This window comes from Notamacropus eugenii, chromosome 3 (genome assembly GCF_028372415.1).
Source record: "Notamacropus eugenii isolate mMacEug1 chromosome 3, mMacEug1.pri_v2, whole genome shotgun sequence".
NCBI lineage: Eukaryota > Metazoa > Chordata > Mammalia > Diprotodontia > Macropodidae > Notamacropus > Notamacropus eugenii.
The window spans coordinates 459,008,475-459,021,582 of NC_092874.1; the positions used below are offsets into that span (position 1 = coordinate 459,008,475).

Consider the following 13,108-nt stretch of genomic DNA (forward strand, 5'->3'; position numbering starts at 1 on the left):
GAATTACCAGAAGGATGGACTGGAGACAGAGGAATTAGAGACCGATTGCCAACATTCTCTGGATTCATGAAGAGAGCAAGGGAGTTCCAGAAAAAAAACAAAACAAAACTACGTCATTGACTACGCTAAAGCTTGTGACTGTGCAGATTACAACAAAAATGTGGTAAATCTTCAAAGAGATGGAAGTGCCAGGTCATTTTACTTGTCTCTGAGGAATCTGTACATGGGTCAAGAAGCAACAGTTAGAACCAAACATGGAACGATTGACTGGTTTAAGGTTGGGGAAGGAATACCACAAGGCTGTATGTTGTCACCTTATTTATTTAACTTCTAGGCAGAGCACATCATACAAAATACCAGGATAGATGAATCAAAACTGGAATTAAGGTTTCTGGGAGACATTCCAATAATCTTGGATATGCAGACTATACCATTTTGACAGCACAAAGTGAAGAAGAATGAACAAGCCTTCTGAAAAGAGGAGAGTGTAAAAATTGGCTTGAAGCTTAACATTACAGAAAAAAACAACAACAAAAAACTAAGATTATGGCAGCTGGTCCCATCACTTCCAGGCAAATAGAGGGAGAGGAAATAGAACCATGTCAGATTTTATACTTCTGGACCCAAAGATCATTGCAGACAGTGAATGAAGCCATGAAATTAAGATGCTTGCTTCTTGGAAGGAAAGGTATGCAAATCTGGACCACAGACTAAAAAGCAGAGACATCACCTTTGATGTTTGAATAGTCAAAGCTATGGTTTTCTAGTAGTAATATATAGCTGGGAGAATAATACTATATTAGGCAAGCCAAGTGCCATGGAACAGACTCTTTGGAATTGTGATGCTGGAGAAGACTAGAAGCCCTCAGATAGCAAGGAGGTCAGTTAATACTTAAAGAAATTAATTCAGAACTCTCATTGGAAGGACACATTCTGAAGCTGAAACTGAAATACTTTGACTACATAATAAGAAGACAGAACTCATGTGAAAAGACTGATGCTGGGAAAGACTGAAGGCAAAAAAAGGGGACAGCAGAGGATGAGATAGATAGATAGTGTCATGATAGCAAGTAACATGGGCTGGGACAGACTTTAGGAGATCAATAGTGGAGGATAGTGATATGATCTGTGGGGTAATATAGATGCAGACACTACTGAATGAATGAAGAACAACATATGCACATTTGGTATTGAGTCATTTCAGTCATATCTGACTCTTCATGTCCACAACTGAGGTTTTCTTGGCAAAGATTTCACAATGGTTTGCCATATCCTTCTCCAGCTCATTTGACAGATGAGGAAATGGACAGTGTTAAGTGATGCCCAGGGTCACATACTTCCCACAGAAGTACAAACATAAATACACACTTAAGAACAAGCAGAGTTTGCATAAAGGTAATGGAGGAGGAGGATGGTGTACATAACAACTTATTATCAATTAGATAACTATTGAACAAACTTCTTTCCAAAAGTACTATAACATTAATATTCTCTGAAATCAAAGTTCAGTTAGAACACATTTAAATCAATTAACACGTATGTATTGGCAGTCAATATATAGCTCCATCTAGGGCATCACCTCTCTAAATAGGATTTGCAGGTTGTATTTCCTTAAGGGAGACACCCTAAATTCAAGATTCTTTGTGGGTTTCCATTCTGAGACCTGTAGGTCCTAAGACCCTACTGGTATGCTTGCTTTTTAATAATCTCCCAAAATACACACAGTGGGAAAAGGGGACACACATATAGAGTGACATAATGGTGGGACTCACAGGCATGGTCAAGGCTATTCAATTTAAACACTGTGAGACCCTGGTGTCCTTCCCCTCCTCATATTGTTACCCCTGTCCATAGAATTTTTGTGAGCAGATCACTCAGCTGGGCCCACTCTGTAGCTCAATGCTTAACTTTCAAGTGCCGGGTCCGGCTTTCTTCTTGACTCACATAACTCACACTCCTCAGCCTTTTGTTCAACTAATTTGACCTGTTCCCTACTGGGAACATGTCTCCTACCAGGCAGGTAACTCTACTGAAAGATGCCATGACTAATGGGGGTGTGATGCAATACAGATCCTCTTTCTCCCATTTCTCCACTGCCAGATCTCCCACTAATCAGAGCTGCCTCTTTCCTTAGCTGACTCTCTAGAGAAAGTATCTTGCTTCTTAATTGACCCTGGAGGGTATGACCATTTCTTCAGCCATCTAATTATTTGGTGATCCTCTAATTGTACCGTGTTTAAGTAATGGGGTAACAAAGCACAAATCCCACTTTGAGACCTTAATACCTCATTGCCTTCTGTCTTTTCATCAACTGAACTGGATAGAAATAAATTTGATCAGAAGTTGATCTAATCAACTTCTCAAACATGCATAATTTTGGAAGCATAAAATGGACAATAAAAATGTGTAATAATCTTAATTAAAAAAAACAAACTATACTATGTTGACAAAATGTAAATGAAACTCAAGGGGATGTAACTGCAGTCCAAAACAACTAAATACACAGGTCCAAATTCAAATTATATATTTTTGAAACTGCCACATTTACTCCAAAGCCCATTCACTTCTTTCAGCATCCCAAAGACTAAGCATGTTTTCTGCTTAGCTATGTAATAAAGTGGCAAACATGCTACACCACTGACATCACAGGACAGTTGCCTATAAAACTAGACCTCTGGCGCTGGGCTCTAGCTTCATTCCCTTACAGGTCATCATCTTCATCGGGGAGCACTGTTGTCTGAGCAATCTGTAAGTCCTGCTCGTACTGTGCGGTGCTGGATCCATGACAACCTCTGGAGGTGCAACAGCAGGCATGGCAACCAACTCCAAATTAGGATCTCCAATAAGTTTTCTAGCAAGCCAAAGGAAGGGCTTCTCAAAGTTGTAGTTACTTTTGACCAAGATGTCATAGTACCAGAGATTCTTCTTCCTATGGAAGACAATTGATTTCGCCTTGACTTTTCTGTCCTTAATATCCACTTTGTGTTGCCACACAACACTATAGGGATATTTTCACATACTTGTACCAGATCTCTATGCCAGTTAGGTACATTCTTGTAAGTAACTCTTGATGTTACATCAAACATTATAATGGCACACTGAACTTGGATATAATAACCATCTCTCAGACCACCAAATTTCTCTTGGCCAGCTGTATCCCATACGTTGAATTTAATAGTTAGTATGTTAGTATGGAACACGAGATGATGGACCTCAACACCCAGGGTGGCTACATACTTCTTCTCAAATTCACCAGTCAAGTGACATTTTACAAATGTAGTTTTTTCAGTACCTCCACCTCCAACTAATACAAGTTTGAACTATACTTGGGGTTTTTCTTGGGCGGCCATCACTATGGTTCTTCCAGAAGCATCTCCGTCTCCACCTGACTCTGGATTTTTTTTTTAATATAACCTAAAATGTAATCTTCAGGATGGGAATCTGAAAGCCCTCCATGGATGACGATGCCTCAAAGTCACCCCACAATGTGTCAGACAAAGAAGCAGCAAATAAGTGATTGGGTCATGGAGATTAGCATATCCAAATGAAAGGGTTTAGAATGGCAAAGTCCAAGTCATCACCACCAGAAATGATGGAAGTTTGATAGCAAAAGATCCTAGACTCAGTGATCAGTGCAGATTTTTTAAAGGCAGGCAAGAAACTGTAACATATCACTGTGAGGTGAAAAACTTTAGTATTTGTAAAACAGAGATGTAAAACATATGTGGCTATGGGTGGCATGTGTTCCATAGTACTCCCAAGTGTCCTCCCAACCAGATTAAAATGTAAGTAGGAAATACTTCCCCAAATAAGTGAAAATATGATAAAACATAGTTAATATATTTTAAAAATAAGACAAATTCTAGTTATTCTGTTTACTGCTGGGGATGTAATGAGGACATTTTCTGAGAGCCTACAGCTCACAATCTGATACTTTAGAGCTAGAATTATTTTTCCATCTGTGCAACATTAACTATTAAGGAATGGCAGGTTAGCCACTAATCTAATCACTATTTCTGTTTGAACTCCACTGATCAAGATGAGACAGATGAGATAATAATCACATTTATACAGTACTTGAAAATTCGCGAGGTCCTTTATCTGCATCTTCTCTTGAGTTTGACAACTCTGTGAGATCCTAATTACAGGTGTTATTTTCATTTTATGGAAGAGGAAACTGGGGCTCAGTAAAATGAAGTGATCTGCCCATAGTGACACAGCTAGTGAGAGCTAGGCGTGGAACTGGAACTCAGGAATCCCAGAGCACCATCCAGAATGTCACGCTGCCTCTAATGAAATCGTGAATCCATTAAACTGTTATGGTAAATGTAATTCTTAGCCCATGGAAACCTCATGTTTTCATGGTGGGGAAAAATCAACCCTTTCACTGTTCTTTAAATTAAAATGGTTGCTGTTTATTGAGGGACAGAAGTGGGGAGGGGCATGTGTAAAGTCAAACTATTGACATTTCCAGTTTGAGCAGATAGGGATTTTTTGTGTATTAAAGTTCTCAGGGATGTTTACATCTTTAAAAAACAACCCAGGACTTGCACATTTCAGAGTTGGCATTGTTATTGGAAGGTCTTTTGGCAGGGTGACCATCCTGAAACACTAGCAGATGTGGCTTTCTTTATCCTGGACTGACCCGAGGGGTCCTCAGCAAGGCTGCATTTTCACGGTGGCTTTAGCATGCGGAGATTTTTTTCATCTCCCTTTAGGGTAAGTCATGTAACGAGGAAAGTTTAGACTTTTATTTTTCTTTCTTTCTCTCTTTTTTCTTTTCTTTCTTTTCCTTTCTGTTTTCTTCCTTTCTCTTTTTTCCTTCTAGCTTTCTTTTTCTTTCTTTTTTATTTACCTTTCATTCTCTTTTCCCTTTCCTCCTTCCACCCTTTCTTTTTTCTTTCTTCCTCATACTCTCTTTATCCCTTACCTTCTCTCTCTTTCACTCTCTTTTTCTTTCTATTTACCTTTTTATTATTTTTCTTTCTTTCTCTTTTTCTCTTTCTCTCTTTCTTCTTTCCTTCTTCCCTTCCTCTGTCCTTTCTCTCTCTTCTTTTTCTCTTTTTTCTTCCTTTCTCTCTGTTTCTTCTTTTTTCTTTCTCTTTATTTACCTCTCCTTTCACTCCCTCTTCTTTTGCTTTCTTTCTCTCCATCCTTTCTGTTTTGTTTTCTTTCTCCATTTTTCTCTCTTGCTTTTTATTTTTTTATTCCTCCCTCCCTCTTTTCCCCTCCTTCTCCCTTTCCCCTTTCCTTTACCCCCTTCCCCCTCCTCCCTCCCTTCCTTCCTTCCTCTCTTTCTCTCTCTCTTTCTTTTGCTCTTCCTTCCTTCTCTTTCTTTCTCTCTCTCTTTCTTCCTCTCTCTTTCTTTCTCTCTCTCTTTCCTTCTCTCTCTCTTTCTTTCTCTCTCTCTTTCTTTCCTTCTCTCTTTCTTTCTCTCTCTCTCTTTCTTTCCCTCTTTCTTTCTCTCTCTCTCTTTCTTTCTCTCTTTCTTTCTCTCTCTCTTTCTTTCTCTCTTTCTTTCTCTCTTTCTCTCTCTCTTTCTTTCTCTCTTTCTTTCTCTCTTTCTCTCTCTCTTTCTTTCTCTCTTTCTTCCTTCCTTCCTTCCTTTCTCTCTCTCTCTCTTTCCTTCCTTCCTTCCTTCCTTCCTTCCTTCCTTCCTTCCTTCCTTCCTTCCTTCCTTCCTTCCTTCCTTCCTTCCTTCCTTCCTTCCTTCCTTCCTTCTTTCTTTCTTTCTTTCTTTCTTTCTTTCTTTCTTTCTTTCTTTCTCTCTTTCTCCTGAATTAACTTCTCTCTGGGGGGTGGGGTCACTGCTGAACTCAGAAGAACTCTGTCTTGTTGAATGCCAAGAGGAAAATGGTCCCAGTGCCTTTCTCCCTGGGCATTATGAAAGGTGCTGACAGATGTCAATTTCAGTGTTGTCATTAGCCTGCTTCTTAAACACCACCTGATGTCCCCGGGTCATATCTTTTCTTTCAGCCTTTTCTCATTACATTGCAGATTTGGATTTTGAATAAACTTTTGAAGAAACCTGAGAATTAGTTTAGAAATCCAAGGAGAAGAGAACTGAAAATCAATGAAACTATTAAATGCTAATTTGACCTTCTTCCTTGTGCCAGGAGACCAATGGATGAGATAATGAAATGCTAAGCATTTTTCTGTGATGTAACATATAGTGTAACTTTTTTTAAGTCACTATTCATGTCAACCACAGTTGTACATCTGTCTAGCCCTCTCTGCCACTGACTTTCATAAAATACTAAATTCAATTTTTTAACCTAAAGCTAACAGTGTCGGAAATGTCTGTAAGTGTTGACTTACCTTAAAGAATGATTCAAAAGCCCCATTAGCCATGTAACACATGATACTTCTTTGTTTTTTTTCTTTCTTTAATTTAATTTTAATTTTCTTTTTTGTTATGAGTTTACGTCCAAATGGGAAAGAAGTATCATGTGATCAAAGCAATGAACACATGATACTCCCCCCTACCCCATCCTTACATATTGTAGCAATGATGGATTCAATGACAGGGAGCACAAAGAAATGTTAGGGTCAGAGTTATGTTTTGGATTAAATCAGACTGTAGGTAGCAAATGGGAAGCTTTTAGACATGACCTTCCAGTCTTCCAGACTTGGAGCCCCAAGGCAAATATTCACTGTTCCATTTATCATTTTCTGGGACATGGGGTAAGGAGCATGGTGCAGTGGATAGAAAGCAAACTCCTTAGAAGGAAAGTGTTGGGTCCAAGTCCTACTCCTTCCTGACTCATGGTGGCTCAGGGACCACTGGCACATTACTTATCCAGTCAGTGCCCCCCAGGCAACTTTCTCAGACAATAAATTACAGATGAGTTGCCAATCTACATCAGCTGAGGGACTTTTCACACCGGGAGCTCACTCTACTGATGAAAGTACAAGTCTGGATGAAAAGCAAAATGAAACCACAAATCAAAACCAAACTGGGATAAGTACCCTTTGCTGTCATAAATAGAAATGCTCTGCCTGTTTTCTCAGAAGAATGACATATACATCTGGTCCATTCTTAGCAACTAAAAAGTAATCTGTATGTGGATTAAAAAACAACAGGTCAAAGGAAGATCTTTTTTACAATGAATGGAGAATGTTTTGCCCCTCTGCTTCCACCCTGACACACTAAATGGGGAATGGTTGGGGTAGGAGAAAGGACTAGTCTTGCTTAACTTCTTAAATGTAACTTCTTAAAATATATACATATATGTGTATAAGCGTGTATAAACTTATTTTTAAAACAAACAAATAAATAAATATTTCATTATTATGTTTTATATGTAATTACATATAGTAATTATGTGTAAAAGATAATATATAATAGATCACATTACAATATAATATGTTACATGATATATGGTATAATTTTAACATAACATAAATTTTATGAATATGGTAATTATACACAAAAGATAATATAATATATTATATTAACAGTATATTATACATAAAATATGTAATAGTGTGCTATTTATTAATATATTAATATCATATCATATTATAATTATGGTATAGTACATCATGTATGTTATGTATTTTAAACATATACATTTTATAAATATATATGCTATCTTTTGTTTTTATATGTTCCTTTACATGACCTTCATTTTTACCACCCTTAGCCACTCAATGTTATTCTTTGTAAAACAGGAAAAAAAAGGAAAGGGGGAGGCAGAATTCTGTTTAGCCAAACAAACCCAACAGCCAAGTATGACAGTATATGAAATGTTGCCCACCCAAAACTCCTCATCTCAGCAAAAAGAAGAAGGAGATATATTTTCCCTCTCTTCTTTAGGGTCAGGCACAATCATCATAACTACCCAACATTCACTGTTGTTGTTACTTCCACCACGTACATTGTGGTAGCTGCTGCTGTCTTGACTTCTGTATGAATCTTCTTTGACATCCCATTCTTGAGGCACCAGCAGCCATTCTGCAGGGCATTTCCTAAAACAACACCACAATAAGGATGAGATGAAATGGGCATCATTACATTGTCCAAACATTGACTGCCCATCTTGTGTAGAAACACGTCCTAACAATTAAAGGCATCCCAGATTGGAATAAGCTGCCTTGGGGGTGGTGAGTTCCCCATTTCTGGAGCTCTTCTTGCAGAGACTAGCTGACAACTTGTTGAATACATTGCAATGAGGCTTCTTTTGCATGTGTGGGTTAGACCATATGACCTGTGAGGCCCCTTCCCAATCCTGGAATTCTGGAATTCTTTCGCTCATTTGCGGAAGAACCTGTAACTAGTCTCATGTTGTATACAAAGTGGAGGATGGAGCAAATCCTTCATTAGATAAATATAACAAGAGAAATAGCAGTAATGGCTAGTATTTATTTAATGCTTTCAGGCTTCCAAAGCACTTTACAGATCTATCTTAGATCCTCACAACAACCCTGTGAGGTGGATGCTACTACTATCCCCATTTTACAGATGAGGAAACTGAGACTGAGAAGGGTTAAGTGATTTCCCCTTAGCTACAGCTTTAGCTAATAAATGTCTGAGACAGGATGTAAACTCAGGTCTTCCTGACTCCAAGTCAGAATGAAGGATTTATCTCTGTGCTTTTTCCTATGGGAAGGCTCTGGGATCTTCATGTAGTCTCACTGATATATGGGACAGACGCTGATTTCGTCTGCTACTAGTGCTGACCAAATCTCTTCCTATTTATACTGATTGCCACTTTAAGAAGGAAGTAAAGAAGGATTATAGCGATTTGGACAGAGCTGTCAAGCAGACTGATGATGGTAAGTCTTGGTAGTAAATGAAGCATGAGCATTGGTGTTGTGGGAATGGTCATTTATTTGGTTGGACGTGGGGGGCAATAGCAACCAGGACAAAAGAAAAGGCATGTTCATCATCTTATTCTCACATAATTTTGACTTCCTCAATCAGAACTGTATCTTTTGGAAGCTTTTCATTCCATGTAACTTGGAGATGATGAGAATTTGTCATAGTGACATACATCAATAACATAGTTCTTATGTTCCGGGAAATCAATGTTATATTCAGGATATTGTGGGTAATGGTTTGCTCTATGAGAATGGGCCAGTCGGTCAGTTAGTCAGTTAACAACCATTAGTGAAGTGCTTTGTTGTGTTTTTTCAGTCATTTTTCAGTCATATCCAACTGTGACCCCATTTGGAGCTTTCTTGGGAGAGATACTAGAGTAGTTTACCACTTCCTTCTCCAGCTCATTTTACAGGTGAGGAAACTGAGGCAAACAGGGATAAGGGACTTGCACAGAGTCACACAGCTAGTAAATGTTTAAGGTCTGATTTGAACTCAGGAAGAAGAATCTTCCTAGCCTTCTAGGCCTGGTACTTTATCCATTTTGTCACCTAACTGCCCCAGATAGTGCTTACTCTCTGTCTAATTCCAGTTCAGTTTATCTAGGCTATTTTGAGATCTGCATTAATGGTATAGGAATCTGACAGACTAGGAAAGATAGTAAGGTTCTAATGTTTCATTTTAACCACCAGATTATGTCTTGTTAAATAATTATAGGTGCCAAGTGTTTATAGTTTGAAGTGATGTGCCCACTGTCTCCATATTTCCTTGTATAACCTATATTGAACACTAAGTCTGGGCTCCTTAAGGATATGTAACTTCTAATGGAAACGTTCTAGTCCTGCATTGCCATCATAAATTCCTATGTGTCTACAAATAAGTCAATGTGACTCAGTGATTTGTTCAATGTTTCTCTATCACTATATATTCTTGGTAGAGCTGGTCAATGTAGCCCATGGAGGATCTTTTGAGGCCATCCTTGGATATTAATTATTTCATTAGATCTAGCCAGAGATAGTCATTTAAAAAATTACATTGGATAAGCATAATTGCCTGTACCTGTTAATTGGTGAAGATAGCAGCTTATTCCAAAAATATTCCTATGGATTTTTGATCTACTTATCATGCACTTTAAAACTGCAGATTGAACTAAGCAGAACTAGGAGAATCATTTATACTTAAAATCACTGTTGTAAAATTGAATAGAGACTTAAGAACTCAGATCAATGCCATAATAAACATCAACTCCAGATGACTGGTGACAAAAATGCGGCTCACCTCATAACAAAGAGGAGATGGACTTACAGGCAAAATGAGACACATGTTTTTGGACGTGGCCAATGTAGAAATTTCTTTTGTCTGACTATGGGTATATGTTAAAAGGATTTTGCATTTTTTTTAGTGAGGGAGGTGAGAATGAGAAAAAAGATAAACGCTTGGTAATTTAAAAAAAAGATTAACAAAAAAGAAACAAGCAGTTCTTACCCTTTAAAAATGTATATTAATCCTCTTCCACCTTTATGACATGAAAATGCTAACCTGTCTATAGCTACCTTAGGGGTGATGGTGGGAGGGAGAAAGTAGAGATTAAGCTTCATATAATGGCTACTATGTACCAGGCACTAGGCGAAGTACTTCAAAAGTATCTGATCCTGACAACAGCCCTGGTGTGTGTGTGTGTGTGTGTGTGTGTGTGTGTGTGTGTGTGTGTGTGTGTGTGTGTGTGTGTGTGTGCGCGTGCGCTATTATTATCTCCATTTTACAATTAAGGAAACTGAGGCAAGCAGGGATAAGTGACTTGTTCAGGTCACACAGCTAGTAAATGTCTGAAGCTGTGTTTGAACTCAGGTCTTCCTGACTCCTACCCAGTGCTCTATTCACTGTATCATCAGTTACTTCTAATGAACTCTATGTTTTGTTAATGTTTTAAGTGCTTTAAGTATACTTTTCAAATTCCCTTCCTCCTCCTTCTCTTCATTCTCCTTTTCCTTTTCCTTTTGCTCTTTCTCCTCCTCCTTTTCCTCCTCCAAATGCTTACATACGTATTTAGCTCTTTACATGTTGTGTCCCCCACTAATAAAATGTGAACTCTGAGGTCAAGGACCGCTCTTGATTTGTCTCTGTATCCCCAGAGCCAAGGATAGCTCCTGAACCATAGCAGACGCTTCATTATTGATCCAATTGGTTTGTTTGTGTTATCTCATTTAAAAAACTGAAAGTCAAATCTGGAATCACAGTAATCACTGATTTTTGAAATAAGCCTAATATCTCCTTCCTCTCTCCTAAGGTCACCAAATTTAACTCCCATCTAGAGGAGGGATGAGCCTAGCTGCCCTATCTGCTCCTGAGCTGAGAACAGCTGAGACCTGCAAAGAGAGGAAGCTCATCCATCATGAAGGTTTTCAGAGCTTAAGACAAGTTGTTTCATCAAGATGACTGTACCAGAAGACCTACCCTTGGAATGTTGTATATCTGTAATGTCTGGGCAAAGCTCCATTTCTTTCTTTGTGTGAAAGCTGGCAGAAGGTCTCTAGCGCAGACAAATGGCTGCTGGATTTTCTGTGACCAAACTACTTGATTCAATCAATCAACAAGCATTTATTAAGTGTCAGATACTCTGCCAAATGCCAAAGATACAAGGACAGAAATGAAACTATCCCTGCCCTCACTGGGTTTACATCTAATTCTACCCTCTTACACTTAGACCTTGTTTTGCTTTTTATCTCTTGCTGAGGGTGGCCAAGACAGATGGAAAAGAGATCTGTCTCAGGAATCAGTGAATATTCAAGCCAGTCTCAGTCCTTCCACTAATTTGTGAAATCTGTGGCAATGAGAAAGCCACTTTGACTTCCTGGATGAGTGGTGTAATGGCTTGGGAAGGATATTGGCTTGAATGCCCAAGGACCAGAGCTTGCATCCCAATCCTCCTTCTTACTAGCTGTGTGACCCTAGGGAGGCAGCTCCTTCTCTCTGGATCGCTCTTTCTTCAGCTGTAAAAAGAGGGTTGGATCTGGCAATCACACCCTTCCATATGTACATCTGTGGTTGTACTAGGTTGTACTAGGTTGTACTAGGTTGAACTAGGTCTCTAGTTCATCTATAAAATCAGGGTTCTACCCATCCTGTTTATCTTGTGGACTTATTGGTCCTATATAACTAGGTGGTGACCCTAGGCAGGTCATTTAATCCTGTTTGCCTCAGTTTCTTCATCTGTAAAATGAGTAGGAGAAGGAAATGGAAAACCACTTCACTACCTTTGCCAAGAAAACCCCAAATGGGGTCATGGAGAGTCAACCACTACTAAAAAGACTAGATAAAAGCAACATAAGGAGGCAGAAATATTTTTTAAAGCGCTAGACAAATATATAGTACTATCATTGGTGGTATTACGATTGATTTCTCCCTGTCGATGAAGGAGAAATGTTGATTGGGTTTCATATTTTTTGCTCAGTTGTTACTGCAGTGGATAGAATAGCAGACCTGGACTCAGGAAGAACGGAATTCAAATCCTGCCTCAGAGATTTACTGGTTGATTTCCCTAACCTGTCTCAGCTCTGTTTCCTCATCTTTAATTTCAGTGTATAGGTAGTAGGATATAGTGGAGACAGTGCTGGCCCTGGAGTAAGGAAGACCTAAGTTCAAATCCTACCTCAGATACTATCTCAGCTTGTGACCCTGGACAAGTTATTTCATCCCTCTTGGATTCATCTTCCTCAGCTTAACTTAGGTCTGGTAGAGTAGACAGGTATCAAATTCAAGCAGAAACAGATCCTGAGGACTGCATATGAACTCAGAAAACCACAAATTGGCATTTTCTATGCTTTATTGTACTTCTCTTTATTTTGTTAAATATTTACCTATTACATTTTAATCTGGTTTGGTTCCTATCAGGAGTGTTATGGATTTCAGGCCTGCAGGTGGGTCAATGTTTTATAGTTGAGTTATAGGAGAGTTCTGGGCCTGGAATCAAAAAGACCCAGGTTCAAATCCTGCCTCTGATACTTCTTTGCTGTGCAATTTTGGGGCAAGTTAGCTAACCTCTCTGGGCCTTAGCTTCTTCATCTGGAGGTGAGAGTGCTGGATTTGATAACCTCTAAGGTTCCTTCTCTCTCTAATTCTTGGGTGCTCTGATTCCTTCCTGATGCTTGTACAGTGCAGGCACAAATGGTCGTCCATACTGATACTGCCTCAGGCAATTTTGAGCAGATCTTTTAGACTAATGTACAAGTCAACACAGCCCTGTTTAATATTAATAGTGAGCATTTAAGCACTTTCTGGTTTACAAAG

General features: G+C 38.8%; 1 pseudogene; it reads right to left on the minus strand.

Annotated features, from left to right (window-relative positions):
* Positions 1-2,653: 2,653 nt before the first annotated feature.
* On the minus strand, positions 2,654-3,353 carry LOC140531761 (GTP-binding nuclear protein Ran-like; annotated as a pseudogene).
* Between the last annotated feature and the right edge of the window lie 9,755 nt (positions 3,354-13,108).